The 15092-nt window shown below is 41.4% G+C and overlaps 1 protein-coding gene and 1 pseudogene across 2 annotated transcripts in view; one reads left to right on the top strand and one right to left on the bottom strand.

Moving 5' to 3' along the window:
- The window catches only part of METTL24 (methyltransferase like 24), a 245309-nt gene that overhangs the window by 223509 nt on the left and 6708 nt on the right, over positions 1-15092 (bottom strand). The window lies entirely within an intron of this gene.
- Positions 8367-10751, top strand: LOC138152956 (tripeptidyl-peptidase 1 pseudogene; annotated as a pseudogene).

Here is a 15092-nt window from a genome sequence, read left to right as displayed (position 1 = left end):
GCCCCCTATGATCCTTCATGGGCAACATAATAAGTGCCTGCCATAGAAATACACTGAACCCTCCCTCTCTCTAAACCCTTGAGACTCCCTTAGGCATAACTTCTTTATGAGATCTTTTTTTAATTCAGTAATGAAATCTCCTTACATCAAATTCTGCTCTATAGCAAGGTGCATTAGCTTTCCTGACTTGCCAAAAATGACAAAACCAGATGATCTGAGTAAAAAAAAAGACATAGACAGGGGCTTACACTAATTAAACACTTTGACTTCTATAGGTTTAGATTTTGCTAGCTAGGATTTAAAATCCTATGTTGTTCATTCAAAGGATAGACTCACAGACATAGACTTAAAAACTGGAAAGGACCTTTAAAGTAAATCATATTCAACCCCCTCATTTTACACATGAAGAAATCAAAGCCCATAGGGCCCAAGTGATTTGCCCAAGGTCTCAAAGGCAGTAAGTGGCAGAGCTGAGATGTGAAGAAAGAAGAAATACCAAAAAAAATACTTTTAATAGTATATATGAAAGTGGGAAGAATAGAGCCTATAACATTTTTTTGTAAGGTACTGTTAAAATATTTGGAAGTCTTGCAACTATCTCCAACATAATTAAGTCTGAATTTCTGCCATAGGGATAGATTTTGATCAGAATATTTATGCCTTTTATCAAAGGCTCATTTATACACATGCTTTCAATTAGTCAAATAAAATGCTTTTCTATGAAAAAAAAAAGTAGAATGGTATCATAGCACTGCTATGTCCAAAGGGCACACTCCATAATACACCCCAGCATTGTTTAGGGGAGAAGAATCAAGTCATATCTTTTCACTGTTGTACAAAACTCAAGTCTCTGGTTCACTTTAGAATTTTGTCCTCTGGGAAGACTCTATCAGACTTTATTAAAATACAATATCACGTGAGACGCATATATATTCAGTCAACCACAGAGCTGCCAGCAAGACAAAATTTTAAGACAAGTTAAGAAGGGGCTTGGTGGCTCTGGTGATTTGAAAGCACCACACTTAGAATTGGAAGGACTCTCATGAGCCATCAAGTCCAACCCCCTTGTTACACAGATGAGTGCTATAGCAAGTATAGTAATAGCTAGCATTTGTATAGTGCTTACTATGTGCCAAGGACTGTGCTAAGTGCTTTACAATTATTATCTCATTTGATCCTCACAACAATCCTGGGAGGTAAGTGTTATTATTATCCCCATTTTTTTTGGGGGGGGTTTTTGTTTTTTGTCTTTTTGGATGGGAGAAGGCAGGGCAATGGGGGTTAAGTGACTTGCCCAAGGTCACACAGCTAGTAAGTGTTAAGTGTCTGAGGCCAGATTTGAACTTAGGTCCTCCTGACTCCAAGCCAGTGTTCTATGCACTGTGCCACCTAGCTGCCCCATTGTTATCCCCATTTTATAGGTGAGGAAACGGAGAGAGACAAAAGTTAAGTGACTTGCTCAAGGTCACATAGTAAGGGTCTGAGGCTGGATTTGTACTCAGGTTTTCTTGATTCTAAGTCCACTTTACCACCTAGATACACCTTGCTGTAGATGGCAAGGCCCAAGGGTACACAAGATACAATACAGGGTGTCCCTAAAGTCTGGACACATGGGAAATCTCACTGACTTTGCATATTTTCAAGAAATGAAATGAATGAAATTTTCAACATTTTATTTAATTGGCATAAATTTTAACCATGACAATTTTATATGGAATAAAAGCTTTCATTAGCTGTTGGGAACTATTTTTCATATTAATGAGATTAATTTAATTAAATTAATGAGATTTCCTATGAGTTTCCTATGTCTTCCTATGAAATCTCATTTATACTAATTAAATAAATTTAATAAAATGTTGAAAATTTCATTCATTTCATTTCTTGAAAATATGCATAGTTAATGAGATTTTCTGTGTGTCTAGACTTTAGGGACACCCTGTATTTTGTCTTGAGTAATAATTTTATCAGATTTTTTTCTGAAATAATAATAGCTAGCATTTATATAACACTTTAAGGCTTGCCAAGTACTTTACATAAGTTATCTTATTTGATCCTCAAAGCAGTTCTGTGATTTAAGTGCTATCATTATCACTATTTTGCAGAAAATGAGGAACAGAAAGGTTGAGCAACTTTCCCAGAGTTACACAGCGAGTGCATGAGACAGGATTTGAATTCAGGTCTTCTAGGCTCCATGTCCAACACTCCTTCCAGTATGTCACCTAGCTGCCTTCATCTGCTAAAGTCTTACTCTAATGCTATGTAGCAGCAAGCACCCCAGCATACCCAGGGTGGCTGCCAACACAGGTTTTTAGATCTGCTTTTCTAAAGGAAAGCAACTCAAAATGGGTTAACACTATTGCTTTAATAAATCAAACATATCATTTACCTAGTTCAGGGGGAAAAGTCAGCACCCTGAACTTCAGAGTATACAGACAGAAGTTACAAGAAGACAGAGAAACATTTCAAGCAGACAGGCCTCCAACTGTCTGACCATTACATCCATACCTAGTCACAGTTACCAGAGAGGGAAGCATCAACATCTGGGTTTTCAAAGCCTGGGGGCTCTCAACGGCTGCCTAGAGTCTTGTCTGGTCAAGTCACACAACACTTCTGAAAGTGAGCCCCAAAGCAAAGCCTCATATCAGGGTTTATATAGCCTTCTCCTGGCTCAGAGAATATAACAACCTTCTTGACCCACTGCCCAATCAAAAAGCATCTTCTGAAAAACAAGCCTCTCACCACAGGCTCCAGATGCACTTAAGCCTATCAAAGGGCCTAGGAGCAAGGAAGATCTTAAATTTACATTCCCATAACATGCTACCTCATAGAACAGATACAATGTTTGGTTCTTAAAAGGCAAGTCAGTGAAATATCAACTCCTAAAAGTTCATCTGGTGTCTAATTCTCTGGCTGTCATTTGAGAATGAACCTCCTTAGCTTTGGAGAGGCTTGTGCAGGTTGGGCCACCATGAATTTATTTTGGTCACATCATCTCATAAAACCATTTCCACCTGAGGCATAGAGGAGGTCCTGCTTGATACAGAGTATAACCCGTAAATGAACTCACACCTGCTTGGGTTATTGAAGTTAGTAGGGACAAAGAAAGCAACAAATAACACCAACTCTAGTCATGATTCTGTCTTTACAGTAATCCTGAGTATAAGTGAGTTAAAAATAGACCCTCTTTTTAAATAGAGCACTGGCTCTGGAGTCAGAAGGACCTGAGTTCAAATTCAGCCTCAGACACTTAATACTAAAACTAGCCATGTGACCTCGGGCAAGTCACTTAATCCCAACTGCCCTGCCTTCCCCCCCTTCAAAAAGCAAAAAAAAAAAAAAAAATAGACCCTCTTTCACTAGTACTTATCTTCCCATGTTATATGTGGTTTTTTAATTGCACTAAATTAGCCTGTCATTTTGTAGAAGAGAGCCCTTTGGTCTTAACAAACTTAAGTTTAGGGGCAGTTAAGTGGCACAGTAAATACACCACCATGCCTGGAGGCAGGAAGACTCAAGTTCAAATCTAACCTCAGACTAGCAGCTGTGTAACCCTGGGCAAGTCCCTTGACCCCTATTTGCATCAGTTTCCTCATCTGGAAAAGGGGGATAATAATATTACTAAACTCTCAGGGTTGTTGTGAGAATCAAATGAGATGAGCTTTGTAAAGAGCTTAACACAGTGCTAAAATTTGGTTAGTTATTATTAAATGCAAGTATTTCCATAGACAAAGGAGCACAAAACAAAAGCTAAAAACCAGATTTGGGGGGGGGGCATCAGACAGGAATTCTGAGTGTGTGTGTCTTTTTCTCTCTGTCTCTGTCTCTGTCTCTCTCTCTCTCACACACACACACACACACACACACACACACACACACACACACACATTTTTGCAGAGGCCTCCATTCCTCCTGTAAATAGAACCAATGGAGGATACCCTGAGGAATGCTTTTAAAACAGGCTTATCTTTGCTAGTAGACACCTGCTTTTTATGTCTGTCTCATGGTAAGCATAGCATGCTCCAGTTTCCTTATTGACCATGAGTCTCATTATAAATGCCTTTTCAGTAGAAGGATTCTGAAGGGGACACTGTCCAGTTGGAAAAGCTTCAAGGCAAATGGCTTTTTCAGTCTGCCAACCTGAACAGTATCATTTCAAAACACTCTCTCTTCCATTCTCTCCGTAGAACTACAAAGGGAATGCTACCAGCACTTCAGAAAACCGATGCTGTATTGTTTTTCTGGAGAGGATAAAAATGAACAAACTCAGCCCAAGAGTCTCAGAACTACCACTCCCTCTGCTGAAGAACAATGACTGCCTTACCCCCTCCCTTCCATCTCCCCCCAGAGAACTGCAGGTTGGAAAAGGGAGTTTAATACACCAGTCCCACAGCTCAGAATTGCATACCCTGCTATTCTCTACAATACCAAGCAACCGAGCTTTCACACCCACATATCCTGTACCTCGTGCAATTACCTTCAACTACTGAGTCAGAAATTAAAATTATTTGGTTCCTAAGGACAATGTTAGGAGAATGACATTTAACTCCCTGACAGACCTAGGTATATTCACAAAGGGGGAAAAAAACAGCATTTGAAATGTGTTTTACTAGTAATTTGACTGTATTTTCAAGGATGCTTTTTTTAATATAATTTTTAAGTAACGATTCATCCCATGGTGGGGGTGGGGGTGGAGGAGGGATGTGGCATGCTGTACCATTCCTCCTCTTCCTTCCTGGATAACTACCAAGGGCTCGGGGAGCCAAGTGTGTGGTATGATCTTTACAGCAGTAAAGTCAACAGCTGGCTTTTTGGCATACTGCAATGAAGGCACTGAAGCGAACCAAAGCATCACATGGCCGAGTTACTAATTCTGTATCTTTATGGCTCAGAAATCAAATTCCTCTCCAGTACATTAAATGCCAAGATGTATACAAAAACATATATAAAATCTGGTTGAGATAAGGAAGTAGAGTCTTTTATTGTTGTTGTTAGGCTCCTACATAGATGACAAAAAAAAAATTAACAGCATGGCAACTGTACCTGGCAGCTTGTTTTTGGGAAAGAAACTTAGTCTAAACAAACACTGCTGTGCATTACAATCTAGCCCACAGCTGCACAAGGTACCATAAATCTTATAAATGACAAAGTAAAAACATGGAAGCAAAAGACCTCCAAAAGAAAGGAGGAATAGAGAAGAAGGGAATTCATAGGATCACAGGAGTACAAATTTAGAGCCAGAAGGATCTTTGAAGTAATCTATTCTACCCTATACAGGCAGGTATAGTGGATAGAGTACTGGTCCTAGAGTCAGGAAGACTCATCTTCCTGAGTTCAAATCCAACCTCAGACACGTACTAGCTGTGTGATCCTGGGTAAGTCACTTTACCCTGTTTGCCTCAGTTTCCTCATCTGTAAAATGGCCTGGAGAAGGAAATGGCAAACCACTCCAGTACCTTTGCCACAAAACTCCAAAACTGAGATCACAAAGAAGAGTTGCACACAAGTGAACAACAACATTCCAACCTCCTCGTTTTACATATGTGGAAACTGAGACCCAGAGAGGTTATGACTTACCTAAAGTCACACAAGCAGTATTAGAAGCAGGAATTGAACTCAGGTCCTCTAACTCTAGAGTCAGTGTCTTGAAAAGAGTGTTGGATGTTATGTTAAAGGATCTGGATTGGGGTGACTAGGGGGCACAGTGAATAGAACACTGGCCCTGGAGTCAGGAGGACCTGGGTTCAAATCTGGCCTCAGACACTTAACACTTACTAGTTATGTGACCTTGGGCAAGTCATTTAACCTCAATTGCCCTGCCTTCCCCCCTCCAAAAAGAAAAAAAAAATTTAAATTTATAAATAAATAAAGGATCTGGATTTCAAATCCTGCCCCTTTCCATGGTGTGACATTGGACGAGTCATTTAATCTCCCTGGGTCTCAGTATGCTCCTATCTACAATGAAGGAGTTAGACTACATGATCTCTAAGGTTCTTTCTAGCTCTAAGTCCTTTGATCTTAGACTATGAGCAAGCTACTGGATTAAAAGCCTTAAAATTTCTTTGTAGGATCTTACAAATAAACAAACTATTCTTTGACTATCTACTGTGCCCTTTATAAACAATGGGGAAACACTAGCAGCTTTCCTAGTAAATACGGGGTTGAGTCTTTTTTTTTTCCATTTTTCTGCTATTGTTTGACATAATTCTATAAATGCAAGCAATAGCAACAAAACAAGAAAAATAAATCAAGGGCTAAAATATAAGTAAAGGGGAAATAAGGCTATCCTTATTTGCTGTTGATATGATCAGGTTCACTTAGAAAATCCAAAACAATCAGCCAAGAAACTAATTGGGACAATAGCTTTGGTAAAGTTTCAACCTACAAAATAAGCCCTCAAAAATCAATGGCATTGGGGCGGCTAGGTGGCACAGTGAATAGAGCACAGGCCCTGGAGTCAGGAGGACCTGAGTTCAAATTTGGCCTCAGACACTTAACACATACTAGCCGTGTGACCTTGGACAAGTCACTTAACTCCAAGTGCCCTCCAAAAAAGCAAAAAAAAAAAAATCAATGGCATTTCTATATAACAACAATAAAATCCATGAAATAATAATAAAAGGAAATCCCATTTAAAATAACTACCAGATACATAAAATATGTGGAACCTGATTATCTACTATACAAGTTATAAATTCATAACTTGCATAGTATGGATTTTCCTTGTCAAATTAATAGGAAATAGACTTTAAACATTTTGTTTGTTTATTTGTTTTTTTGCTTTTTGGAGGGCAGTTGGGGTTAAGTGATATGCCCAAGATCACATGTCTAGTTAAGTGTCTGAGGGCCGCTAGACTTTAAACATTTAGTATAAACAAGGAGGAGAGATCAACCAGTACTCCTTTTAAATAACTTTGGGAAAGAAGGAATGAGGAAAGAGAAGAAGAATTATTTGCAGAGTAGTCTTCACTTTTTTTTATTACAGATTACTTTCCACAGGAGGAGACATAGGCTATGATTAAATTGGCCATTTAATTGCAGAAAATCCTGAGCCTGAAACACCTGGAAAGAAGGTACAGCAAAAAGAAATAATATTCAGCAGACAAATTATTCCATGTGAATTCTCATTCACATGCCTGGCTTGCCTCAAAAACCAAAATAACGTTTCTCCTTCTTCAATTACCAAATTGGGTTAATGCCTAAAGCATCATGATCAAAAAGCCAAATGATTTATTTCTCAACAAACAAAATTTAAGCAGGATAGTGTAATATGTTAAGCAGTCCAATATGTAACTTCCTAACTTATATCATTTTAAATTAACTTCACAATTGATTCTTTCTACACTGTTATGAATCAAGACTTTCCTTATCCCCTCAGCATTCTTTCTCTCCTCTGATTTTCTTATAGCCTTCGTTGTCCCTATCATACTCTCTTATATTATAATTATTTGTGAACAGGATATGTCTACCCCTTCTCCTAGTAGAATTTAAAATCCCTCAAGGCTAGGACATAGTGTCTATTTATTTGTTTATCTACCCATCTATCTATTTAAGTTGTATCCCAATACTTAATACACCCAGACCCTTGAACATTTGTATGCAAATATTAGGAGGCTGAAGGAGAATCTTGAAACAGAATGAGACAAGATCACTACTTACCAGAGTCCCTGCCCTAAGTAGGTTAGGTCAATCCTTTTTCCAAAATAAAGGAAGCTATCCCCAAGACTTGAATTGGTCAAGGGGATCAAGGCACAAATCCAGTTAATCTCTATTGCAGCAGCTTCCTGGTGGCTTCTGACAATGTTGACATGGCTTTCTGGTCACATAAGGACAAAAAAAAAAAAGACCTGCCCTCATGAAGTTAGATCCCTTTAGACTTACTGGATGTCCCAAAGCCCTAGATGATCAGAAGAATTTCAGTACAGAAGGGAGGATATGGACAAAACAGGAAAATGATAAATGTTGGAGAAGATGTGGGAAAGTTGGAACACTAATTCATTGTTGGTGGAGCTGTGAGCTGATCCAACCATTCTGGAGAAAAACTTGGAACTATGACCAAAGGGCTATAAAAATGTGCATACCCTTTGACCCAGCAATACCACTTCTAGAACTGTATGCCAAAGAGATCATAAAAGCGGGAAAAGGACCAACATGCACAAAAATATTTATAGAAGCTCTTTTTGTGGCGGCCAAGAATTCGAAATTGAGGGAATGCCCATCAATTGGGGAATGGCTGAACATGTTGTGGTATATGAATGTAATGGAATACTATTGTGCTTTAAGAAATGATGAACAGCCTTGCCCCCTACCCATCTACTTGGGAAAGTGCCCACGCAGTGCCGGGGTTTGTTCTGTTCCCAGTTCCACGCAGTGCCGGGGTTTGTTCTGTTCCCAGTTGCCGGCCATGGGGCCGGAGGTTAGCGTCCCGGGCCCCTGCTCCTGCTGCTCGTGGCCTTGTGTATCTGTGCCTGAGGCCTTGGCCCAGAGCCTGACCAGCCTTTCCTGCCACAGCCAGGCTGGGTGTCCCTTGGCCGTGTGGGTCCTAACAAATCACTGAGTCTGACTTTTGCTCTGAGACAGCAGAACCTGCAACAACTGCAGAAGCTGTTGCCAACCTGTGTCTCTCTGTGTCCGACCCTGACTCTCCCAGATATGGGAAGTACCTGTCGCTAGAAGATGTGGCTGCACTGGTCCAACCATCACCACTCACTCTTAGCACTGTACACAAATGGCTTCTAGCAGCTGGAGCCCAAGATTGTCAGACAGTGATCACAGAGGACTTCCTGACCTGCCAGATGACTGTCCAGCAAGCCAAGCAGTTCATTCCTGGGGCAGAGTTCCACCGCTTTGTTGGGAGACTTGGGGGAGGCCGTGTAGTGAGATCCCCACGTCCATACAGCCTCCCTGGGGCCCTGGCTGCCCATGTGGATTTTGTGGGTGGACTGCACCGGTTCCCTCAAGCATCTTCCCTACAGCAACGGCCAGGGCCAAAGCTATAGCTAAAGGACTCCCTAGGCCTGCACCTGGGGGTGACCCCGTCTGTGATTCATGAAAGATACAACCTGACTGCACAAGATGTGGGCTCTGGGTCTCCCAACAATAGCCAGGCCTGTGCCCAGTTCCTGGAGCAATACTTCCATGATGCTGACCTAGAAGAGTTCATGAAACTCTTTGGGAAGAGTTTTCCTCACAAAGACTGTCAGTAGAGGAGTCGAGCAGCAGGGGCATGGTCGAGCTGGACTGGAAGCTAGCCTAGATGTGCAGTACCTAATAAGTGCTGGAGCCAATATCTCCACCTGGGTCTACAGCAGCCCCGGCCGGCATGAGTCCCAGGAACCTTTCTTGCAGTGGCTCCTTGTGCTCAGTAACGAGTCTTCATTGCCTTTGGTACACACCGTGAGCTATGGGGATGATGAAGACTCATTCAGTAGTGCCTATCTTCACTGTGTCAACACTGAATTCATGAAGGCTGCTGCCCAAGGCCTCACCCTAATCTTTGCTTCCAGGGACAGTGCTGCCGGGTGTTTCTCAGGTCCAGGGGGCCACTTGTTCCGTCCTAGCTTCCCAGCTTCCAGCCCTTATGTTACAACAGTGGGTGGGACTTCCTTCCGGAATCCCTTCATGGTTACAGAAGAGATCGTCAACTACATCAGTGGTGGTGGCTTCAGTAACATCTTCCCAAGGCCTCAGTACCAGGATGAAGCTGTGTCCCACTTTTTGGGCTCTTCCACCCACCTGCCTCCATCTCGTTACTACAATGCAAGTGGTCGGGCCTATCCTGATGCGGCTGCACTCTCTGATGGCTACTGGGTGGTTAGCAACCATGTGCCCATCCCCCAGGTCTCTGGCACCTAGGCATCAACCCCTGTATTTGGGGGGCTTCTGTCCTTAGTGAATGAGCAGTGACTGTTGAACGGCCATCCTCCTCTTGGTTCCCTCAACCCCTGACTCTACTCAATGCAGGGCCGTGGCCCATGACTAAGGGCTGCCATGAGGCTTGCCTAGATGAAGAGGTACAGGGTCAAGGATTCTGTTCCAAGCCCGGCTGGGACCCAGTCACAGATTGGGGAACTCCCAACTATCCTGCCCTGTTGAAAGCACTACTAGACCCTTGAGACTTGATCTTACCCTGTTCTGGAAAGATGACACCCTTTTTGACACCCTGAACCCACCCAGGTACTATTTGATCCTTGCCCTCGAACAATCTCTCGTCCTTACTGTGGGCACTAAGTTGACTCCTGCAACAACTAATCCTGCAACTTCCATAGGTACTGATCAATATCACTATCCCCTCACCCGGTATTTGTAGGGCTTAATTCTTCCTCCTAATTCTTCCTATTTCTTCAGTTTCCCCTGCCAGGCTGTTAAAGCCAAAGCTGGTCCAGGCAGTCAGAGCCAGTATGGAGTTCCTTATTTGCTTATGAGTGTTCCCCTTCCACACATACACTTATATTCTGTCCACTGCTGTATTTGCACAAAAATAAAGCCTGTGCTCTTGTTCTCTAAAAAAAAAAAATGATGAACAGAGTGACTTCAGAGAAACCTGGAAAGACTTACATGAATCAATGCTGAGTGAGGGGAGGAGAACCAGGAGAACATTGTACACAGTAACAGCCACAGTATTCGAGGACTGATTTTGATAGACTTAGCCCTTCTCAGCAATGCAAGGACTTAAAATAATTCCAAAGGACTCATGATAAAAAATACCATCCACATCCAGAGAAAGAACTATGGAGTCGGAACGCAGAGTGAAGCAGACTATTGTCTTTTTTGTTTTGTTTTGTTTTCTTTCTCATGGTTTCTCCCATTCATTGTAATTCTTCTATGCAACTTGACTAACATGAAAATGTGTTTAATAAGAACGTACGTGTAGAACCTATATCAGAATGCATGCTGTCTTGGGGAGGGAGGGTGGATGGAGGGAGAGAAAATTTAAAACTTATGGAAGTGAATGTTGAAACCTAAAAATAAATAAATTAACTAATAAAAAAAGAAGTGGGGAATATGTCAAGTTTGAGACGCCTACAGGACACATAATTTGAACTGTCCTATTAAGTAGTAGGTGATGAGGGACTAGAGGTCCAGAGAGAAACAGACTAGATATAGTGATTTGGACTTAGTCTAGATAGATGATAATTACCTACGAAGATGAAGATAATAATGCATTTATATATCACTTTAAGGTGTGCACAGTGCTTTATAAATACCTCATTTTATCCTCTCAACAACCTTGGGAGGTAGTGTTATTATCACTCCCATTTTATGAAGGAAGAAACCAAGGCAGATAGATATTGAAAAAAAAAAACTTGCCCAGGGTCACACAGGTAGTTGTGTGTGAGGCCAGATTTGTATTCCTGACCCTACCCACTACAAAGTGGAATAGAGTGCTGGGTCTGTTGTTGTCCTTCATCCTTCATTCTCTCAAAGCACCAGTGAAGTCACATGAGTGATGTCTTGACTTTCATGCCTTAGATTTAAGTGAGCAGAGTTGCATAAAGTCATCAGTCTCACTCTCTCCTCTAGAGTCATCCAAATCCAGTGGCAAGTCAAAAGTCAGGATGGTTGGTGATGGCTCCTGTGCTGGACCTGAAGTCAGAAAGACTCATCTTCCTGAGTTCAATCTACCTTCACACACTTACTAGCTGTGTGACCATGGACAAGTCACTTAACCCTGCTTGCCTCAGTTTCTCATCTGTAAAATGAGCTGAAGAAGGAAATGGCAAACCACTCCAGTATCTTTGCCAAGAAAACCCAAAGTGGAGTCACGAAAAGTCAGATATGACTGAAATGACTCAACAATAACAATATTCCTGACATTATCCACTATACCACCTGACTGCTGAATTAAACTCCTCACAAGGTCACCAAGTGAGAGCATTCAGATAGAGAAGGGGGCTGAGAGAGAGCTTTGGCTTATCCTCACATCAAAGGAGTATGATGTAGATAATAAATTTGGAAGGATTGTGTCAAAAATATAGCCCCAACAGAACTGAGACCATAAGGGTGAGACAGTTTTATTTGGTATATTGGGAAAAGAGGAGGGAAGGGGTGGATAGGCTGATGATAACAGATCTCAGTAAGAAGACTAAATTACTCAAATTTTTAAAAATTCCCTTTGTATTTTGCTTCTGTTTTTGAGAATAAAATAGAAAAAAAAAGTAATTAGTAAGGAATGGGAACCCAGGTGAGAAGTCAGTCAGAAAGCATCTGGCAACCTCCTGTGACTTCAAGTCCCCAGGCCCAGAGGTGTAGTTGTTCAGTTGTGTCAAACTTTTCTTTTCTTGGCAAAGATACTGGAGTGGTTTGCCATTTCCTTCTCCAGCTCATTTTACAGGTGACCAAACTGAGGTAAGTGACTTATCTAGGGTCACACAGCTAGCAAGTGTCTGAGGTCAGATTTGAACTCAGGAAGATGAGTCTTCCTAATTCCAAGCCTGGCACTCTACCCACTTTGTCACCTAGCTGCCCCCAGGGCCATATATACTACATCCTAATGTACTGAAAGGACTGGCAGCTGTGATCGTAAGGTTTCTATCAGTAATCTCTGAAAGAAAGATTTTGTAAAAGAATATGTCCCGATTTGAGAGAGAGAGAGAGAGGAAGAAGAAGAAGAATGTAGCATTTGCAAACTACAAACCAATGACCTTGATATCAATTTCTACCAAAGTTACAGATCATATCCTAAAAGGAGTCATTTATGAGCATTTAGAAAGGGAAGCAGTGACAAACAGAAGCAGACTCCCTTCAAGAAAAAGTATTGCCCTATGTTTTGCCTCATTTTATCCATCCATTGCACTCCTTTTGGGTTTCCTTGGCTCCTCTATCATGCCTGACACCTTGCCCTTCCCTTTTCCCCAACCCCTCCACTTTTCAGCTTTCTATTGGGTTTTGTCTTCACCTATTAGACTGCAACATAAGCCCTTTAAGGGCAGATACTGTCTTTCTTTTTTCTTTCTTGTATCTCTAGGACTTAGCACAGTGCCTGGTACATAGCAGCACTTAAATGTTTATTGACTGATTGACAGGATAACTAGATTGGTAGATCAGAGAAATATTGTAGCTACATTTCAGTCAAACATTCAATGAAGTATCTTGTGCTATTTTTGCAGACACGGTGAAGATATATGGGCTAAATTCTAGTCAAGTTATGTGAGCTTGGAACTGATTCAATAACCATACCCAATGATTATTTATTATAACGGGTCTCTGTTATCTTGGAGAGGTCCCTTGTGGAGCCTCCCTGGGATCTGTCCTTGGTCCTGTGCAGTCATCCTTGTGATCATTCATTAAGTATTTATCAAGCACTTTCTAGTCATTGTGCTAAATGTTGGGGGTGTGAAGAAAGGCAAAACACAGCCCCTACTCTCAAGAAGCTCACAGTCCAAAAGTAAAAACACCATCAACACAACTACTTACAAACAAGCTATATGCAGGATAAGTTAGAGCTAATCAGCCCGGGGAGACATTAGCATTAAGGAAGATTGGAAACAGCTCCTTATAGAAGATGTAACTTCATTTGAGATTGAAGTAAACCAGGGAAGTCTGGAGGCTGAGAGGTGGAGGGATAGAATTCTATACATGAGGGACAGTCAGTGAAAATGCCCAGTGTCAAAAGATGAAAGGTCTAGTTTGTGGAAGCGGAAGGAGGTCTGTGTCACTGGATGAGTACCTGGGGCTGACAGGTATCATGAAACCGGAAATGTAGGAAGAGGCCTCCAAGGGGTGAGGAATGCCTTAGACAAAAGTACAGATATTATACTTGTCAAATCTGCAGCTGATATGAAGATTTAAGGGATATAAAAATACATTGGAAAGACAGAGTCCATATCAAAAATATCATGACAAGCTAGAACACAACAGATTAAATCTAAAAAAGAAAAAAAGAATTTTGATATTGAGAAATATAAAGTTCATCTTTATAAGTACAAAGTGGAGGAGAAATAGCAAGACAATAATTTCTGCAAGAGACAATTTGGAGAGTTGGGTGCACTTTGAGCCAAATATGAATCAACAATGTGACATGGGAGTTAAAAAGTAAGGCTATCCTAGGCATCATGAATAGAATGCAGAACAAGGGATACTATTTCTCCTGTACTGTGCCCTGATTCAGTCACATCTAGAATACTGTGTTCAGTTTTCGGTCCAACATTTTAAGAAAGACATGAGCAAGAGAGAGTCCATCTGAAAAACAACAGCTAAGATGGTGAACTGACTGGAAAATGTTGTCCAATTATCAGTCAAAAAATTAAAAGTGGTTTAATCTAATTAAGAGAGAAGAGAAGATCTAGGGGAGATTTGACAGCTGCCCTCAAGTAGTTAAAAGCTGGTCATGCAGAAGGATTGGATTTCTTTTTATTAGCAGCTAGTATGAGTTAGAGCACTGGGCCTGGAGTCAGAAAAATCTACTTTATATCCTCCAGCAGTGGAGAAGATCACCAGCTATGAAAGAAAGACTCAGCCCTTGAAGGAAAAGGAAATAATTCCTTTCCTTTCATGGGTGGGAAAAGAGAATTTGTGTCTCTTCCCCTCTCCATTGACCATAACATTTCTTACAGGTACTAAATGCCCAGTAAGGGACACCGCACACAGTAGAAAGTAGACCCAGTCAGAATGGAGGCAAGAGGCAACTCTGAGAAATGTGACCTCTTGTGACAGAGAAGAGAGCTAACCTTGACCATCAGGAGTTAAGCTTTTGTGAGGAATAGACACATGGAGCCATGCTTGATGATCAGCCCAACAGAGACTGAGCCTGGGGAGATAAGATGAGAATACCATGAGAAGATAAAGAAAATTGGGGCCCTGTACTACCAGAAGCATGAGTTTCCTGGACCATGTGTGTACCCTGTGTGTCCACTCTTCTCACTGATGCTTGCAGTTGCCGGAGAGAGGGTTTAAGAAGGGAATCTTTTATAATGACTGTTTTTAGGATACGATCTCAATAAACTTGGAGCTAGTTGTGCCATTAAGCGCACTGATGGGGGTCCATGAGCTATCGTTTTAGGAATTAAGACCCACAGAGTGTCATGAGCTTAGGAATATTCACATCCTACACACACACACACACACACACACACACACACACACACACACACACA

The sequence above is a fragment of the Petaurus breviceps genome, unplaced genomic scaffold (genome assembly GCF_028583685.1).
Source record: "Petaurus breviceps papuanus isolate PSGF00001 unplaced genomic scaffold, PetGlider_PUasm1.0 90977, whole genome shotgun sequence".
NCBI classification, from domain to species: Eukaryota; Metazoa; Chordata; class Mammalia; order Diprotodontia; family Petauridae; genus Petaurus; species Petaurus breviceps.
The sequence above is the reverse complement of the archived record's forward strand: the minus strand, read 5'-3'. Positions and strand labels throughout refer to the sequence as shown.